We start from the raw sequence: 19,232 nt of genomic DNA, 5'->3' as shown, positions 1-19,232 counted from the left end.
TACTGTGGTAGAACATCCCACATAGACATTTCAAAACACTCTACAAATCAGAACAAATTATGCAAAGATCAAGTCAAACTATATCTTTAACTTGGTTTTAAATTCTTGCAAGGACTAATTGTATCTAAACGTCATAAAAATAGGATTATCGCTTGCAATAGATCTTTCTTCTTTTTGATAAAAGAAAAGGAGGACTTGTGGCAACTTAGAGACTAACAAATTTATTTGAGCATAAGCTTTCATGAGCTACAGCTCACTTCATCGGATCACTTCATGGAAAACAGACACTTGGAACTAGAACAACACTGTCCCGAGAGAAGAAAAGGAGTACTTGTGGCACCTTAGAGACTAACAAATTTATTAGAGCATAAGCTTTCGTGAGCTACAGCTCACTTCATCGGATGCATTTGGTGGAAAAAACAGAGGAGAGATTTATATACACACACACAGAGAACATGAAACAATGGGTTTATCATACACACTGTAAGGAGAGTGATCACCTAAGATAAGCCATCACCAGCATCAGGAGGGGGAAAGGAGGAAAACCTTTCATGGTGACAAGCAAGGTAGGCTAATTCCAGCAGTTAACAAGAATATCAGAGGAACAGTGGGGGGTGGGGTGGGGGGGAGAAATACCATGGGGAAATAGTTTTACTTTGTGTAATGACTCATCCATTCCCAGTCTCTATTCAAGCCTAAGTTAATTGTATCCAGTTTGCAAATTAATTCCAATTCAGCAGTCTCTCATTGGAGTCTGTTTTTGAAGCTTTTTTGTTGAAGGATAGCCACTCTTAGGTCTGTGATCGAGTGACCAGAGAGATTGAAGTGTTCTCCAACTGGTTTTTGAATATTATAATTCTTGACGTCTGATTTGTGTCCATTCATTCTTTTACGTAGAGACTGTCCAGTTTGGCCAATGTACATGGCAGAGGGGCATTGCTGGCACATGATGACATATATCACATTGGTAGATGCGCAGGTGAACGAGCCTCTGATAGTGTGGCTGATGTGATTAGGCCCTATGATGGTATCCCCTGAATAGATATGTGGACAGAGTTGGCAACGGGCTTTGTTGCAAGGATAGGTTCCTGGGTTAGTGGTTCTGTTGTGTGGTGTGTGGTTGCTGGAGAGTATTTGCTTCAGATTGGGGGGATGTCTGTAAGCAAGGACTGGCCTGTCTCCCAAGATCTGTGAGAGTGATGGGTCATCCTTCAGGATAGGTTGTAGATCCTTGATGATGCGTTGGAGAGGTTTTAGTTGGGGGCTGAAGGTGATGGCTAGTGGCGTTCTGTTATTTTCTTTGTTGGGCCTGTCCTGTAGTAGGTGACTTCTGGGTACTCTTCTGGCTCTGTCAATCTGTTTCTTCACTTCAGCAGGTGGGTATTGTAGTTGTAGGAATGCATGATAGAGATCTTGTAGGTATTTGTCTCTGTCTGAGGGGTTGGAGCAAATGCGGTTATATCGTAGCGCTTGGCTGTAGACAATGGATCGAATGGTATGATCTGGATGAAAGCTAGAGGCATGTAGGTAGGAATAGCGGTCAGTAGGTTTCCGATATAGCCACTGATAGTTACCAAAAGAAACTACAGCATTTGCTCAAGAAACTCCCTGAAAAAGCACAAGAACAAATCCGCACAGACACACCCCTAGAACCGCGACCTGGGGTATTCTATCTGCTACCCAAGATCCATAAACCTGGAAATCCTGGACGCCCCATCATCTCAGGCATTGGCACCCTGACAGCAGGATTGTCTGGCTATGTAGACTCCCTCCTCAGGCCCTTCGTTACCAGCACTCCCAGCTATCTTCGAGACACCACTGACTTCCTGAGGAAACTACAGCCCATTGGTGATCTTCCTAAAAACACCATCCTAGCCACTATGGATGTAGAAGCCCTCTACACCAACATTCCACACAAAGATGGACTACAAACCGTCAGGAACAGTATCCCCGATACTGTCACGGCTAACCTGGTGGCTGAACTTTGTGACTTTGTCCTCACCCATAACTATTTCACATTTGGGGACAATGTATACCTTCAAATCAGCGGCACTGCGATGGGTACCCGCATGGCCCCATAGTATGCCAACATTTTTATGGCTGACTTAGAACAACGCTTCCTCAGCTCTCGTCCCCTAATGCCCCTACTCTACTTGTGCTACATTGATGACATCTTCATCATCTGGACCCATGGAAAAGAAGCTCTTGAGGAATTCCACCATGATTTCAACAATTTCCATCCCACCATCAACCTCAGCCTGGACCAGTCCACACAAGAGATCCACTTCCTGGACACTACGGTGCTAATAAGCGATGGTCACATAAACACCACCCTATATCGGAAACCTACTGACCGCTATTCCTACCTACATGCCTCTAGCTTTCATCCAGATCATACCACTCGATCCATTGTCTACAGCCAAGCGCTACGATATAACCGCATTTGCTCCAACCCCTCAGACAGAGACAAACACCTACAAGATCTCTATCATGCATTCCTACAACTACAATACCCACCTGCTGAAGTGAAGAAACAGATTGACAGAGCCAGAAGAGTACCCAGAAGTTACCTACTACAGGACAGGCCCAACAAAGAAAATAACAGAATGCCACTAGCCATCACCTTCAGCCCCCAACTAAAACCTCTCCAACGCATCATCAAGGATCTACAACCTATCCTGAAGGATGACCCATCACTCTCACAGATCTTGGGAGACAGGCCAGTCCTTGCTTACAGACAGCCCCCCAGTCTGAAGCAAATACTCTCCAGCAACCACACACCACACAACAGAACCACTAACCCAGGAACCTATCCTTGCAACAAAGCCCGTTGCCAACTCTGTCCACATATCTATTCAGGGGATACCATCATAGGGCCTAATCACATCAGCCACACTATCAGAGGCTCGTTCACCTGCGCATCTACCAATGTGATATATGCCATCATGTGCCAGCAATGCCCCTCTGCCATGTACATTGGCCAAACTGGACAGTCTCTACGTAAAAGAATGACTGGACACAAATCAGACGTCAAGAATTATAACATTCAAAAACCACTTGGAGAACACTTCAATCTCTCTGGTCACTCGATCACAGACCTAAGAGTGGCTATCCTTCAACAAAAAAGCTTCAAAAACAGACTCCAATGAGAGACTGCTGAATTGGAATTAATTTGCAAACTGGATACAATTAACTTAGGCTTGAATAGAGACTGGGAATGGATGAGTCATTACACAAAGTAAAACTATTTCCCCATGGTATTTCTCCCCCCCACCCCACCCCCCACTGTTCCTCTGATATTCTTGTTAACTGCTGGAATTAGCCTACCTTGCTTGTCACCATGAAAGGTTTTCCTCCTTTCCCCCCCCCCCGCTGCTGGTGATGGCTTATCTTAAGTGATCACTCTCCTTACAGTGTGTATGATAAACCCATTGTTTCATGTTCTCTGTGTGTGTGTATATAAATCTCTCCTCTGTTTTTTCCACCAAATGCATCCGATGAAGTGAGCTGTAGCTCATGAAAGCTTATGCTCTAATAAATTTGTTAGTCTCTAAGGTGCCACAAGTACTCCTTTTCTTTTTGCGAATACAGACTAACACGGCTGCTACTCTGAAACCTGTCCCGAGAGAGAGGCTATACTGTGGCTGATATTAAAATATGCCTGTACAAGGTGGTTAGTTTTATGACTAACACATTGTACTGGGACTCAAAAGATCTAAAATATATTTTTAGCTCTACAACAGACTTCCTGTATGATCTTTGGCAAGTCACTTAATCTCATCCTCAAAGGTACTTAGGGTCCTAACTTCCACTGAAATCTATGCACCCCTTTCAGGATCTGGACCCCCTATGCCTTATCTCAGGTTTTCCATCTGTAAAATGGGGGATGATAATACTTCCTGCCTCACAGGAGTTTTGTGAAGCTAAAGAAGATCATATTTTAACTGTAAAGCACCTTGAGATCTTCCAATGGAAGGCATGATAAGAGTATTACTATTTATATAAAATATCAACTTTTAACAACTGTTACTGGAAAGCAGTATCTTAGATAACAAATTTCAGAGTAGCAGCCGTGTTAGTCTGTATCCGCAAAAAGAACAGGAGTACTTGTGGCACCTTAGAGACTAAAAAATTTATTTATTATTAGATAACAAAGTTTTTTCATGTTCTCATTGTAAACAGAGCTGTTGATGACACCTGGAGTTAAGGTTGCCCTATATTTCCCATTTTGAGAAGAGCCTGTTTTCAGTTGCTTAGAAATTTGCCAAAATTTAACTGTTTGGGTATCTTCCTTTGGCTGGATATTTTATATGGGGGGGGCACGTAGAGGAAGAGGGATTCAGGCAATAACAGTTCAGCTCTTTCTGAGAAAAAGATTAGGGGAACATATGGGTTGCGTTTTGTGGTGTGGTGTTTTGGGAGGGTTTTTTCCCCATGTTAAAAAAATTCTTATAACCATTTAGTTGACAAGCTCTAGTACCTCCATGCTTTGGAACAGTATTTGAAATTTGACTGAGAGGTTGTCATGGATGTGCCTATTGCTGTCCATGTGAAAATCTGCCCAAATTTAGCAGGAGCTTTTGAAAATCTCAGTTTGCACATTCTTTTTAGACACTTGTTTAGAGTCTGGCAGCTACATTCTCCAAAGTTTTCTGCTCTGACTATACTGCAGTCTGATACAGGAACTGATCAGGACTTTCTGTACAATTTTTCCTCTTGGTACTGATGAGCCATGCACAGTAACAGAAAGGAGGGAGACTGTATAACCTCTGTTCTCCATGTTCTTACTGCCAGGACCCAGGCAGCATGAACAAGTAGGAAGCAGCCAGAGTAGAATACAGAAGGGTAAGGAACTGAGGGTGCAGAGAGCAGTGGGAATTAGATTGGAACAAGGAGATTGGAAGAGGAACTAAGGGTTATGGGGGAAGAGAGGGATCGGAGATACAAGGCTAGGAGGGATGGGAGCCTGGGTGGCAAGGGGGGACTAGTACTAGGACAAGGAGACAGGAAGAGGGGGAATGGGACTGGGATGAGGACAGGCTGGCTGGGCCAGGGCAGGAGGGGGTCAGGGTTGAGGGGAACAGGGGCAGAAGGATCTGTAACCACGAGAGCACATTCCATTTAAAACTTGGAATAGAACAATTTCTTTGCTGTCAGCAAAAACCTGCGAAACCCACTGGCAAAATATGGGCAGTATGTAAAGTGCACTAGGGAACATTAAGTGTACAGCAGCATGGTCCATAAAGACAGTTACTGCTTGTCATGCTGGAGCTCTGTAGATTTACACCTCCAGTTTGCCAGGCACTAATTGTTCATCTGCACAAGCCCTAAGACTGAAAAGTCAAGCCCTCAAAAGTTAGAAAATGCAAAAATTAATGTTGCCCATGAAACTTTAATTTGCTTCCTCTTCCTCGTGCCTGTGCATTAAGACATCATCTTTAACTACATGATCACATACTATTTTTTCCACAGGACTCCTTCATTTTTTGCTTCTTTCCATTGGAGGGAAATGATTTTTAAATAGCGAAAGAAATCATTCTTTTTTTAATGTAAAACTTTGATGAAAGTGAAAGACTACCAGTTTTCCAGTGTGTGGGGAAGGGGAAGGATTCCTCCCCAGCTAAACCAGGTTGAGGCTGAGCAGAAGCTACAGCTGTGGAAAGTCAAAAAGTAGAGGTACAATTTAGTACCACTCTCTTCAGCTGTAAACTATCAGTGCCAATTTGCTAGGCATAAATATTCATCTTATACTTTTGCAAAATGCTCTCGTTTTGCTTTTGCATGAGTTTCTGCAAACTCATTTCATCATAATTTAACTATAATGCTATATATATATAGCCAAAAGCTTGTCTACACTTGCTGTTTGTTAAGAATATTTAAGAGACCCACTAACCAAGCATACCTAAATTTATTGTCTAAAGACAAAGCAGTACAATACAGGAACAAAAGAAAAGGAGTACTTGTAGCACCTTAGAGACTAACAAATTTATTTGAGCATAAGCTTTCGTGAACTACAGCTCACTTCATCAGATGCATTTGGTGGAAAATACAGTGGGGAGATTTATATACACACACAGAGAACATGAAACAATGGGTTTTATCATACACACTATAAGGAGAGTGATCACTTAAGATGAGTCATCACCAGCGGGGGGGTGGGGGGGAAGGAGGAAAACCTTTCATGGTGACAAGCAAGGTGGGCCATTTCCAGCAGTTAACAAGAACATCTGAGGAACGGTGGGGGGAGAAATAACATGGGGAAATAGTTTTACTTTGTGTAATGACTCATCCACTCCCAGTCTCTATTCAAGTCTAAGTTAATTGTATCCAGTTTGCAAATTAATTCCAATTCAGCAGTCTCTCCTTGGAGTCTGTTTTTGAAGTTTTTTTGTTGAAGGATAGCCACTCTCAGGTCTGTAATCGAGTGACTGGAGAGATTGAAGTGTTCTCTGACTGGTTTTTGAATGTTATAATTCTTGACGTCTGATTTGTGTCCATTTATTCTTTTACGTAGAGACTGTCCAGTTTGACCAATGTACATGGCAGAGGGGTATTGCTGACACATGATGGCATATATCACATTGGTAGATGCGCAGGTGAACAAGCCTCTGATAGTGTGGCTGATGTGATTAGGCCCTATGATGGTGTCCCCTGAATAGATATGTGGACAGAGTTGGCAACAGGCTTTGTTGCAAGGATAGGTTCCTGGGTTAGTGGTTCTGTTGTGTGGTGTGTGGTTGCTGGAGAGTATTTGCTTCAGATTGGGGGGATGTCTGTAAGCAAGGACTGGCCTGTCTCCCAAGATCTGTGAGAGTGATGGGTCATCCTTCAGGATAGGTTGTAGATCCTTGATGATGCGTTGGAGAGGTTTTAGTTGGGGGCTGAAGGTGATGGCTAGTGGCGTTCTGTTATTTTCTTTGTTGGGCCTGTCCTGTAGTAGGTGACTTCTGGGTAAAAATGAAAAAAAATGAAAAAACACAAGAACAAATCCACACAGACACACCCCTGGAACCTCTACCCCCCCCCCCCCGCTGGTGATGGCTCATCTTAAGTGATCACTCTCCTTACAGTGTGTATGATAAAACCCATTGTTTCATGTTCTCTCTGTGTGTATATAAATCTCCCCACTGTATTTTCCACCAAATGCATCCGATGAAGTGAGCTGTAGCTCACGAAAGCTTATGCTCAAATAAATTTGTTAGTCTCTAAGGTGCCACAAGTACTCCTTTTCTTTTTGCGAATACAGACTAACACGGCTGCTACTCAGGAACAAAAGAGTTAATGTTATCAATCCTCCTGCGAAGCAGTTCAAACAGCATTCAGTTTACCTTACTTAGAAAGTGTGCTCCAAAATATGCATTCAAAACCAACCGTATTTATAGCATGCAATATGTCACCCAAGACTAAAATGTACCCGTTTGCTTTTTATCTTGTTTTTATGGTACCATGGTGTACCTTTCCTTATCTCTGTTTTGGATACTACATTCCAAACCAGTTGGCCATGAGCGTACCTCTCAATCTTGTACGAGGCAGAATATTCATGTATCTTTTGTTTGACAGGGTTCATATTTTTCCATGCCAGAGATGCCAATTGCTTTGCAAAGTGCTATGGGATACTTAGCAAAGGGTGAACAAAATTGTAGGAAAAGCATAATACATTCAGTTAACATAACTTCCCAACACTTATATATAATATATTAATACTGTGTAAATTGTGTGTGTGTGTGTAACTTTTTCACATTGGCTAACAACTAAACATTCTGGAATCAAAGTGGACCAAGATTAATCTTCAGTTCCTGGTTGGCACATGCTTTCAGCTCTTCCGCACATGGATGCTTGTTCCCAATTTCAAGAAGAAGAACTAAGTTCCAGGAAATAAACTGTATTCCCATTTAAGTCAAAGGCCCCTGTTTCTGCAGAATACCCTGTTCATTCCTCAGAAAGACTCTTTACAAAAGATTCGGAAATTCACATGAGATGCCCTGTAAATTTCAATTCCTGGAAGGAAAACCGCAGTTTAAGGCCTTAGGCTTGCAGTAGGGTCTGCTACTATGAACCCTTGCACTAGTGACTAGCAGATCTGCTTACGAGATTAGGGCCTAACCATGAAGAGGCTACTTTCATGTTACTATGGCTGCAGTTTTAGTTAAACCAGAAAAATTCACATTTCATCTGGTAGTTAAAATCAAAAGCACACTGAGAATGAAATGTTTAATCAATGATTGTGAAATTCTGTATATACTGTGTGCAGTCTTATCTGCATGAGTATTTATAAAAATAAATAAATAAAATCTCCCCTATCTCCTTCTTGAATTTACTCCTTTCATTACTTCTCCAGGAAGACAAAAGCTTTCTAGTTACTAGGGATATAATTTCTGAAAAAAATTCAGGGTAGAGGGGCACGAATGAGATCTTTAATCTTCTGGTTTAAACAGGTTATTAGAGCAAAAGGAGGTCATCACTCTTCCTCCTATGCTTGTTATTAATTCCAAATCTGCACATCTGAGCAAAATTAAGAAATATAGATAGCTTATGTAGCGTACATTAAATGCTGTGTAGGAGCCAGTGCAGGATAGCAAACTCCCCAGGAGACAGTGGAAGAAATTATGCCTTAGGTTAGAGTCACACTTACTGCTGCTCCATGCAGAGAGCTGGAGCATACTCTATCCTTAGGCATGAACACATTATTTCCCTGGTGCACCAGTCCCACTCTGCAGGCTGGTGAGCAGGGGGAGGCAGGAACATGATTAGCTCCTATTTAACCGAAACAACTTCTTCTAAGACTATAGCTCTCCAGAGAGAGCAGAGTCCCTTCTCATAGGAAGTGCTAAGGTAGTTGGCTGTAGTGTAGTGCTTTGTAATTAAGTAGAGAATTCATCTGAACAAGGCCCTGTCACAATCCAGCCCTGAGAATTTAAGGTAAACACAACTCGTAACTAATTATTGACAGTTCTACGCTAACTTTACAGCCTGAAAACATGTTACCTGATTTTATTTGTTCTGTCTCTATTGAGGATCACTTGAGGTTTTGGTTGATTGGTTGTTCCAACAGAGCCCTTACTACTGTTTCTACATAATGTAAAACAGATGTTTGTAACAGTGTGACTGACAGCAATAATTAATTCTCATGTTCCCTCTGGGCTAAAATATTGCAATTTAGTTCATCATTCACTGTGGACCACAGAATATAGGTTGCAGGAGTGGGCTATTACATACGTGAATTTTGGTCACTGAAAGGTCATCAGGATATTTTTGTAAAGGGATTTTAACAATCCCAATGTAATTTTGAACTATAGTCTTGAAATTTGGTATACTCATTCACTGTGGGACACAGAGTTAGGTGAAAGAGGGAATCCCAGTGTTGACCTTTCCATCAGATGTCACCCCAAATCTCTCTTTCTGGATTTAATCATTCAAGTGACCCTTTGAGCTACAACCTTCAAAATGTGGAACACTCATTCATTATGGACTGCTGCTTACAAAATAGTAATAATAAATTGAATTTTCCCTTAGGTCACCAAATGGTCAGTCTAACAGTTTATTAATTTCTTCCATGGAGCATTCATGTTTGGTATTAGGCCTTCAATTTAGAGAAATTAGGGATATTTTAGGGGATTAGTTGTATTTAGCAAATTTTAACCAAGAACATTGTTGAAGGTGAGTAAGTTTTGCAAAGGGTAGACTGCTGTCAACTACGATTTTGTATTTTCTCTGGCCAAATTGCCTTTCTGGATTTCAGAGTTATACAAAAGCTGGGTGAAACTTCGAAGTTTTGTTTTGCAAGTGTTGAAAGTGAAAACTTTTTCTTTGGTTTTGACCCACAATAGTTTATGTCCCTGAGCTTCACTTTGAGTTCCAAGTTCAAAAGAAACCAATATGTTTTCAAAGTGAACCACTCAAAAACTAGTTATGTTTGAATTGTTTGACTAAAATCACAAAAGTACTCAGAATCATCCCTTCTTAAATGATAGAACTGCATTTATGATCCAGCAATTAATCACTGAAATTTTGTTTAAGTGAAAAGCTTTATCTTTTCCCCTCCCTCCATTGAGTGATCATCAGATGTTGTCAGACTGCTGTTTGTGATGCATTCCACATTTGAGCCTGGTTTGTTGTGATAAGTTGCCAGGAAAAACTCAGGTTTCAGAGTAGCAGCCATGTTCATCTGTATCCACAAAAAGAAAAGGAGTACTTGTGGCACCTTAGAGACTAACCAATTTATTTGAGCATAAGCTTTTGTGAGCTACAGCCCACTTCATCGGATGCATGCAATGAAAAATACAGTGGGGAGATTTATATACACAGAGAACATGAAACAATGGGTGTTATCATACACACTGTAACAAGAGTGATCAGGTTAAGGTGAGCTATTACCAGCAGGAGAGTGGGGGGCGGGGAGGAAGGGGGAAAAACCTTTTGTAGTGATAATCAAGGTGGGCCTTTTCTAGCAGTTGACAAAAACATGTGAGGAACAGTGGGGGGGAAATAAACATGGGGAAATAGTTTTACTTTGTAATGTTAGTCCATATCTGCAAAAAGAAAAGGAGTACTAGTCATTACAAAAAGTAAAACTATTTCCCCATATTTATCCCCCGCCCCCGTCCCCCACTGTTCCTCACACGTTCTTGTCAACTGCTGGAAATGGCCCACCTTGATTATCAAAAGGTTTCCTCCTCCTCTCCTGCTGGTAATAGCTCATCTTACCTGATCACTCTTGTTACAGTGTGTATGATAACACCCATTGTTTCATGTTCCCTGTGTATATAAATCTCCCCACTGTATTTTCCACTGCATGCATCCGATGAAGTGAGCTGTAGCTCACAAAAGCTTATGCTCAAATAAATTGGTTTGTTTCAAAGGTGCCACAAGCACTCCTTTTCTTTTTGAGGAAAAACTCACATGTTGGAAATCATATTTTTTGTTTCTCCTATATCCCTGACTAGTTGAGCATAAGTCACATAATCAGAAGGACCAGACCAGCTCAACAGAAGCTATTGTCATATGTTTTTTCAGAGATAATTTGAATTTCTGTTGAGCTACCTGATTCAGCTAGGAAAATATAGGGGAAAAAATTCTTCTAATTCTACTCCCTGTGTCTGTCTGACTCTGGCAGACAATGTCCTAGGACATTTATTGCAGTCTGTAATATATTTGGAAACTATCTTAGACCTGATATAAGTTTATCTCAATTTTACAGGAATAAACTTATTGGTTTCACTGACTGAGTTCTCTGTATCAGCCTGAGGCCTATAGCATCTTGTTATTGAACAAAGGCATTCAGACTGTCTTCTTCTCTAGCTCCCCAATTTCTGGGATGTTATCTTAGCATTTTTATCATTGAATTGTCTGTGTTTTACACCAGGCATTCTCCCTCAGATCTGAATTGTGTTGTGCCCCAGGAATGAAGAGTAGTATATAAGTATGTTAAAGAGAGATTGTGGAGGAGGGTTTGGGGCAGAACACATTTTAACAGTTATTATGTCAGTTCCCATAACAGGTCTGTCTCTTTCACATTTCTTGATCTTTTTATGTAACTGAACAGTAGTTGTATTTGGCAGCTACTTCATATATAAAAAAATCGTCTTACCATTAGTGGGAGAGAGTGATCCTATTTATCCTTTGTTGCCAAACAGAGACTGTATATAGAAAAGCTTTTTTGCTCTGCAGTAGTTGTAGTATAAGAATGTGTGTATTTTTATAACTAAAATTGCATCTAGGTAGTGATAAGTGTCTCAGAGAGACAGGAAATTTAGTGTTATGGTTAAATGACTGTGCTGGATAATACTTTTCCACTTCCTGACCATTGTGTGTTGGCCCAGTATTTATGTTTTAGTGATGTTAATACTGCATATGTTGAAAAGTGTCAATGGAAATGTAGATTGTCAATTGTCAATGTAGATTCTGGATAGCACTATATTTGCAATCACAAAAATAATGTTGTGCCATATAATTATTGGGTATCATTATTTATTATGATATATGAGTAATGTGTCTGGTGCTTAACAGAGCTTGATGGCTAAAGATAAATATCTTGATTCTTTATGGGGGTTTTTAAGGTCATTGGCAGTTGGTTTATGCCAAAGTTGGGAGAATGCAACTGGCAACATCACCTGTATAATAAATATCTGCATGACTAAAAAATTCACTGCTCATTTGTTACCAATATAGGTTTACATGTTGTTTTAAAAAGCCAGTGTTTTTACTTAGTTTTTGTTTTTTTGTAAGATTCTGACTCGTTTTGTACTGCTGGAAACTCAAGAAATCTATATACTCTGTCTCCAAAACTGTGCTCACTTCTGTTGATGTTGTTTCCCTTATTTTTGGTCATCAAAATCATCAGCCATCATTCAGATAAAATTTTCAAAAGTTTGGTGATCCCATTTTTTGGATGCCAAACCCTAAATAACAATAGCTTCCAGTGACTTCGTTTGAGTTGTGGGAGAACTGGTCAGATTCTGCTCTTTTATAAATCTGGAATAACTTCATTGACTTCAGCAGAGTGAGTGAGATCGGAATCCAGCCTTAAGCCAAACACACAAAGTTAAACAGGTTACATTAGGTGTATTGTATTACATTAGAAAACAGAAGAAAAAAAAAAGAAGTAAAAAATGATTCCTCGCTCTTCACTCCCTGACAACACTGCAGTATTTTTCATAGCAATATATATAGCAATAAATGCACAGTAAATACCAAAAATGCTAGTAATTTATATCCATGGGGTTTCACTTTGACTTGCCTACAAATTGCTACAACTGAGTTTATTTTTATTTATTTATTTATTTTTGGTCAGGTTGGTTGGCTGAAGCTCCTTACAGCTGAGAGATCCCTCAGCCTTATGTCACTTGTTGAAATCTCAGGGATGATTCAACACAGTCCATGCATGACACAAATCATTCGTCTTCAATATGTCTGACTGTGAAGGCTATCATAATATTTATCAGTTCAGTCACATCTAAAAACACTCTCAGACCTTGATTTAAACTACATTCTATTTCAGAGATGGCCACACTTCAGTAGCAGGTGAGGTATTGCTTCAATGGGGCCTGATCCTGGCAGTTGATCACTAGAGTTGAGGGTGGTCAGCACTGTAACACTGCACCCCATATTCTTCACGGTGATGTTGTTATGATATGATTATAACATAGTTATGATGTATTTTATGCAAGATAACTCATGTGAGATGTCATTGGAAAGGTTATGATTTGCTGAATATGATTATCCTATTTGTATACATGGATCATTTTTGTATCCAAAGTTATGAATATTGACTATGTATTTATTTCACATATAGCTATTCCTGGGCAACACCCACTAGACTAAAGGCTCTCAGTCTAGATGGCTAGCTGGGAAGGGCCCATTCAAATTAATGAGCCATTAGAGAGAAAAATAGGCCTTAGGAGAGCCTGGGGGACCTTCCTGAGGATGCTACAGATGGCCTCCGAGTAATGGCTGCTTTGACCCTACAGGGACATGTGACCGGGTCACCTAGTGCTGGACTCCATCTTGGGATGTATTTGAAACAAAGGGTTCCTTCCATATCCAAAAGCTATATAAGGCAGGAGAGTGACATCATTGTGGTTCTTCACTGACTCCCCTATCCAAGAAGACTCCTGGAAACACCTAAGGAACAAAGACTGAACTGGGGGAAGTGCTGGACCCAGGCTAAAGGGAAGTTTAGCCTGTGAATGGAACACCTGGGGATTCCAAGCTGTAAGCAAGTGCAGCTTGCCCCTTAATAATCTGTAGCTTGCTTGTATCATCACTTAAGGGGAAAATTTGCTATTCATATCCAATCTATGTAGTATATTAAGCTTAGTTTGATTTTTTTTATTTGCTGGGTAATCTCCTTTGATCTGTTTGCTATCCCTTATAATCATTTAAAATCTATCTTTTGTAGTTAATAAATTTGATTTTGCTTTATCTACAACCAGTTTGTGGGAGTCATATCTAGGGGCAGAAAGCTGTTATATATTCCTCTCCAAATTGGGGGAGAGGCGAATTTCATGATCTTAGACTGTACAGTTCTCTGTGCAGTGCAAGATAGTATAATTTTGGATTTACACTCCAGAGGGGTGTGTACCTGAGTAGCTGGGAAGTACCCTAGTTGGAGCCTTCCCATGCAGCAGCTTGTCAGAGTATCTGCATGTAACTGCTGCTGGGTGTGTCCCTACCTACATTGTTCTGGTGAAAGTGCAGGCTGGTGCCTGGAGAGAGCTTGTCAGCTTGTCACATCAGTACGGTGTAAACGGGAGCCCAGGCTCGTGAGACGGGAGGCTCAGTGGTTCCCCAGTTCCAGTTGGCACCCCAAGGGGAACCCATCACAAGCACTTTCTAGGACCAGGTCCCCTAAGACTGGCTAAATTGTGCTCTCATTAACCCCTGTGGAATCTCATAGTCTTCAAAGTGTGCATAGAGTCAATTAAAGTTCTTTGGATGGGGATCATAGAGGATCACAAGCTAAATATGAATCAACCATATAATACTGTTGCCAAAAAAAAAAAAAAGCAAACAGAATTCCGGGATGTATTAGCAGGAGTGTTGAATGCAAGACATGAGAATTAATTCTTCTGCTCTACTCCACACTGATTAGGCCTCAACTGGAGCATTGTGTCCTGTTCTGTGAGCCACAATTCAGGAAAGTTGTACACAGATTGGAGAATGTCCAGAGAAGAGCAACAAAAATGATGAAAGGTCTAGAAAACATGACCTATGAGGGAAGATTGAAAAAATTGGGTTTGTTTAGTCTGGAGAAGAGAAGCCTGAGAGGGGACATGATAAAAGTTTTCAAGTACATAAAAGGGTGTTACAAGGAGGAGGGAGAAAAATTGTTCTTCTTAACCTCTGAGGATAGGAGAAGCAATGGGTTTAATTGCAGGAAGGGCGGGTTAGGTTGGACATTAGGAAAAACTTCCTAATTTTCAGAGTAGTTAAGCACTGGAATAAATTGCCTAAGATGGTTGTGGAATCGCCATCATTTAAGAGCAAGTTAGACAAACACCTGTTAGGGATGGTGTAGATAATACTTAGTCCTGCCATAAGTGCAGGAGACTGGACTAGATGACCTCTCCAGGTCCTTTCCAGTCCTATGATTCTATGAAATCCTTCAGGATGAAAGTGCAATAGAAATATAAAATAATTGGATCACTATTTTCATGTCAGTTAGTACAATTTATGCATACACTGGGCACCCAAGGATATACTTTCATGTATGCTCCACACAGAGAGCAGTACAAGGAAGCTCCAGAATGCCAAACACTTTCTAAGTGACAAGCTGATTTTATTGTGCTCTGCTTGGGAGGCTTTTTGTTAAGTCTATTTTTAATATATCCATTAGGGTTGCTTTCCAGAAAAGCTCATTCACTTTTAATCTTTAAACCTGAACTCTTATTTAAAAATATTTAAATGTTTTAATTTGTGCTGATTGCCATCAGTGATACACAGTGCTTTTAACCCCTTGTTCCTACCACAAACTACTGGCATCCAGAGCTATGTCCAAACTTCCCACATAACACATCTTGAAGTCACAGCCTTGGACCCAGGAAAATCTCAGAGAGCCAAAGCAGTATGGAGAGATCAGCAACCAATATCTTTTCTAGTACAAAAATTATTATTCACTCTCTGGAGATTATTTTTAGTTTAAAATCATGAATAATATGTTGTTTATGAAATATTACCATCTACTAAGTGCCAGTAGGATGGTCGGTGCTGTACAAGACATAAGAGAAGATCCTATCCATGTTTGAAGGTGCTTACAATTTCAGTGGAAGTTCACAATGGAAAAAAATTGTCCAATCAATGAGAACACAAGAATGCTGTCCAGCACTTGACCTATAACCATACACTTGACCTTCAGAGTACATCAAAAAGCCCAACTTTCTGAGCACATTTAGAGTGGGTTAAATGATTAGGTGGGAGTGCAGGGCTTTTGTTGAAATTCTGAAACATGGAGAGATTTTGTTCTGCAGTGGTTTCCAACTTGACTCATTGTTTTATGTGAGTGGGGTTTTCTGCTGTTTTCTTTTTTATTGTTATGAACTGTGTTTCTGATGATGGCAGAGCACCTGAAGCCTGGGAATAGGCTTGTTTTAGTTTAAGTACCTAGAAGTAAATAATTCCCAGTTATGGAATTCCCTTCACTCTAAATAGCTGAGTCTTTATGATTTACTTAATAACTATGACAATTTCTCAATAACCATACAGCATTCAAATACCTATATTTTATCTGAGGGCTATTAAAATCAACTCAAAGCAAAGGGCTTCATATACTCTTTTCTGTGTTGGAGTGCTGTGCTCCATACAACCAAAACAAACTTTACTGCTTTAACTTCCAACTCCCTCTCACCAGTGGTTGTTCAACCAGAGGTACGCATACCCCTTGGGGTACACAGCGGTCTTCCAGGGGATACATCAACTCATCTAGATATTTACCTAGTGTTACAACAGGCTACATAAAAAGCACCAGCAAATTCAGTACAAACTAACATTTCATATAGACAAAATAAGAAAGTAAGTAACTTTTCAGTAATAGTGTGCTGTGACACTTTTGTATTTTTATGTCTGATTTTGTAAGCAAGTAGTTTTTAAGTGAGGTGAAAGTTGGGGTACACAAGACACATCTATCTGACTCTTGAAAGTGGTACAGGAGTATGGAAAGGTTGAAAACCACTGCTCTAAAGCCTTTCACTCTGCCTAGCACTAGATACTGTTGCACCTCGGCTAAGTTGTGGCCACTTTTGGCACTTTGCAGCAGGTAATTTGCCATTGTTGGAGAGAAATTGAGTCAGGTTACCATGTGTTTAGTTTGCTTATACTATGTACAAGGTCTTATCTACACTCTATAAATGAGCCATGTTACTCCCCAACAAAGATAAACCCAATGGCATGCAGGCAACTAGATAAATCCCAGCTCAGTCACCACGAACGATCACCAGGAACAGCTGCCCTTATACTTTCAAACACCATGGAACCTTCCTTTCCTGGATGCCCTCTCACTCACCAGTCAAGAATGGAAGAGCAGCAGCAGATTCACCACACTGCCCCTGCTGACCTATTACCACTCAGTGGATTCATTGCAATGTTAAATACTATTTAATTACAAACTTTCTCTTAGCTGCAGGAGGGGTCTTCCCCAAGGGAATCAATAAGGGAAAAGTCTTGTGATTCAGACAACTTAGAATGGCATTCATGAGATCTGAATTCAATTCCTTGCTCCATCACAGACTTCCTATGTGACCTGAGGGAAAATTGCTCAATCTCCTTGTGCCTGAGCTTCCTAACTGTAAAATTGGGGTATTTTTATTTATTCAGAAATATTCTCTTTCTTTCTCCCTTTGTAGGTCTTGTTTATTTAGATGGTAAGCTCTTTGGGAAAGGAACTCTCCCTTACTATGCGTATGTACAGCACACAAGCGGAAAGGGGTCACGATCTCAGCGGGGACATCTAGGCACTTACTTATACAAACAATTCATAAAAAAGGGTCAGGAAGAGCAGGAGGAGATATTGAGAAGGCTGGGGTTGGGTTGGTGACAAGGTGGGGAAACTGTCAGAGGCTGAGGAAGCTATCTTTGTTGTGGGCATAAAGACAGGGATTTCTGGAAGCTGTAGTCATTCAGAGAAAAGGGATTTATAGCCTCCAGTTTTACCAAAGGAATTAGAGGAGGAGGAGCCCATTTCAGTTTAATCCTAACTCTCTGTTATATTGGTAATCATCACACCTTGGGTTAGTGAACTTTTTGGATATCAGTCTTGAATTTTATTTAACTGAGGCTATGGTTATCAACTCATAAACTCAGGTTATTGTTTAGGTATATTGTAGTTATAACCCTAAAACAGGAATGATTTTAGCATTGCTCTTTTGTTTCATGCACTCAGACCATCAACTTTGTGTCACTACTTTATTTCCTATTGTAAGTGCTGACATCTGGAGTTTCAGAGTAGCAGCCATGTTAGTCTGTATTCACAAAAAAGAAAAGGAGTACTTGTGGCACCTTAGAGACTAACAAATTTATTTGAGCATAAGCTTTCGTGAGCTACAGCTCACTTCGCTGTAGCTCACGAAAGCTTATGCTCAAATAAATTTGTTAGTCTCTAAGGTGCCACAAGTACTCCTTTTCTTTTTTGACATCTGGAGTGTGTAGATCACCAGCAAGGCTAGTTTTAAAACTGAAACAGACTGCTTTGCAGCACAATGCAAAGATGCCAGAAAACACACCCTCATATCTTGGGGAAATATATAAAAGCTAGAAACTAACTTAGGATGTGATTCACTTCAATGGCAGATAAGAGTGCTCAGTACAACCCGTTCTGTTTTGTTTATTTTTAAATTTTGGTCCTGATTCTGCTACCTTTGTCACACTGAATAGAGCCTTACTCAGCAAATAGGCTCACTGAAATGTGACTGTCCATGCATGGAGCAAGGTATGACCCAGGGTGAGTAAGGGTGGAAGAATGTAGATTAATTGATATAGTACCAATGGCAAAAAAAAAAAAAAGTTAAATAAACTAGTACCAGTAGGCAACGCTTGAAAAAAACCAAAATTAAATAGGCTCAAAACCCCGCAAAAATCTAGAAAGAAAGAAGCTGTTCAAACTGGGGGAGAAATTGGCTAGGGAGGAACTAACCCAAATAGGCATAGAGCCTAGACGACAGCAACTGAGGGACTCTGGTGACAAGACTAATTCTTAATCACAATCAATACTGGCAGATACTTAAGCCCTGTATTCCATGCCAACTCTGCAATATACAGGTTAGACCTGCCTCCCTCTCTGGTCCCAGGACAAGAGCGGAAGGCAACTCATGGCCAGATTCCCCCTCTTCTGGAAACTTGAGGTTCTGCTTTTACATGGTGCCGTGTAAATCATTGTCCACTCTAGTGAGCATACTAGGGAAAGTTGTTCCCTACTTTTAAAGCTTACAGGTTTAAAATGGACAGTGGAATTTTACATCCTGCCACCACCACCCAAGCAACCAAAAGTTATGAATATAAATAGCATTTAATATTTATTGCTTTGGCCATTAAGTAAAATATTGTCATTGCAACCATAATTTTAGAAGACTATTTATCAAACCCTAATAGATTTTTCATGTGTGTTTTATGTTTTCCAGCTTTGGGAAGTGCAGTTTGACAGCAAAAATATTTGCCTTCAGATTTGAGGTGTAAATTAAAAAGACTCAGCAATTATCTGCAGCTGCATCATAACATATAATGTTAACAGGTGTATAAAGACATAA

The sequence above is a fragment of the Dermochelys coriacea genome, chromosome 1, assembly GCF_009764565.3.
Source record: "Dermochelys coriacea isolate rDerCor1 chromosome 1, rDerCor1.pri.v4, whole genome shotgun sequence".
In the NCBI taxonomy this organism is placed as follows: domain Eukaryota; kingdom Metazoa; phylum Chordata; order Testudines; family Dermochelyidae; genus Dermochelys; species Dermochelys coriacea.
This window is presented reverse-complemented; position numbering follows the sequence as displayed.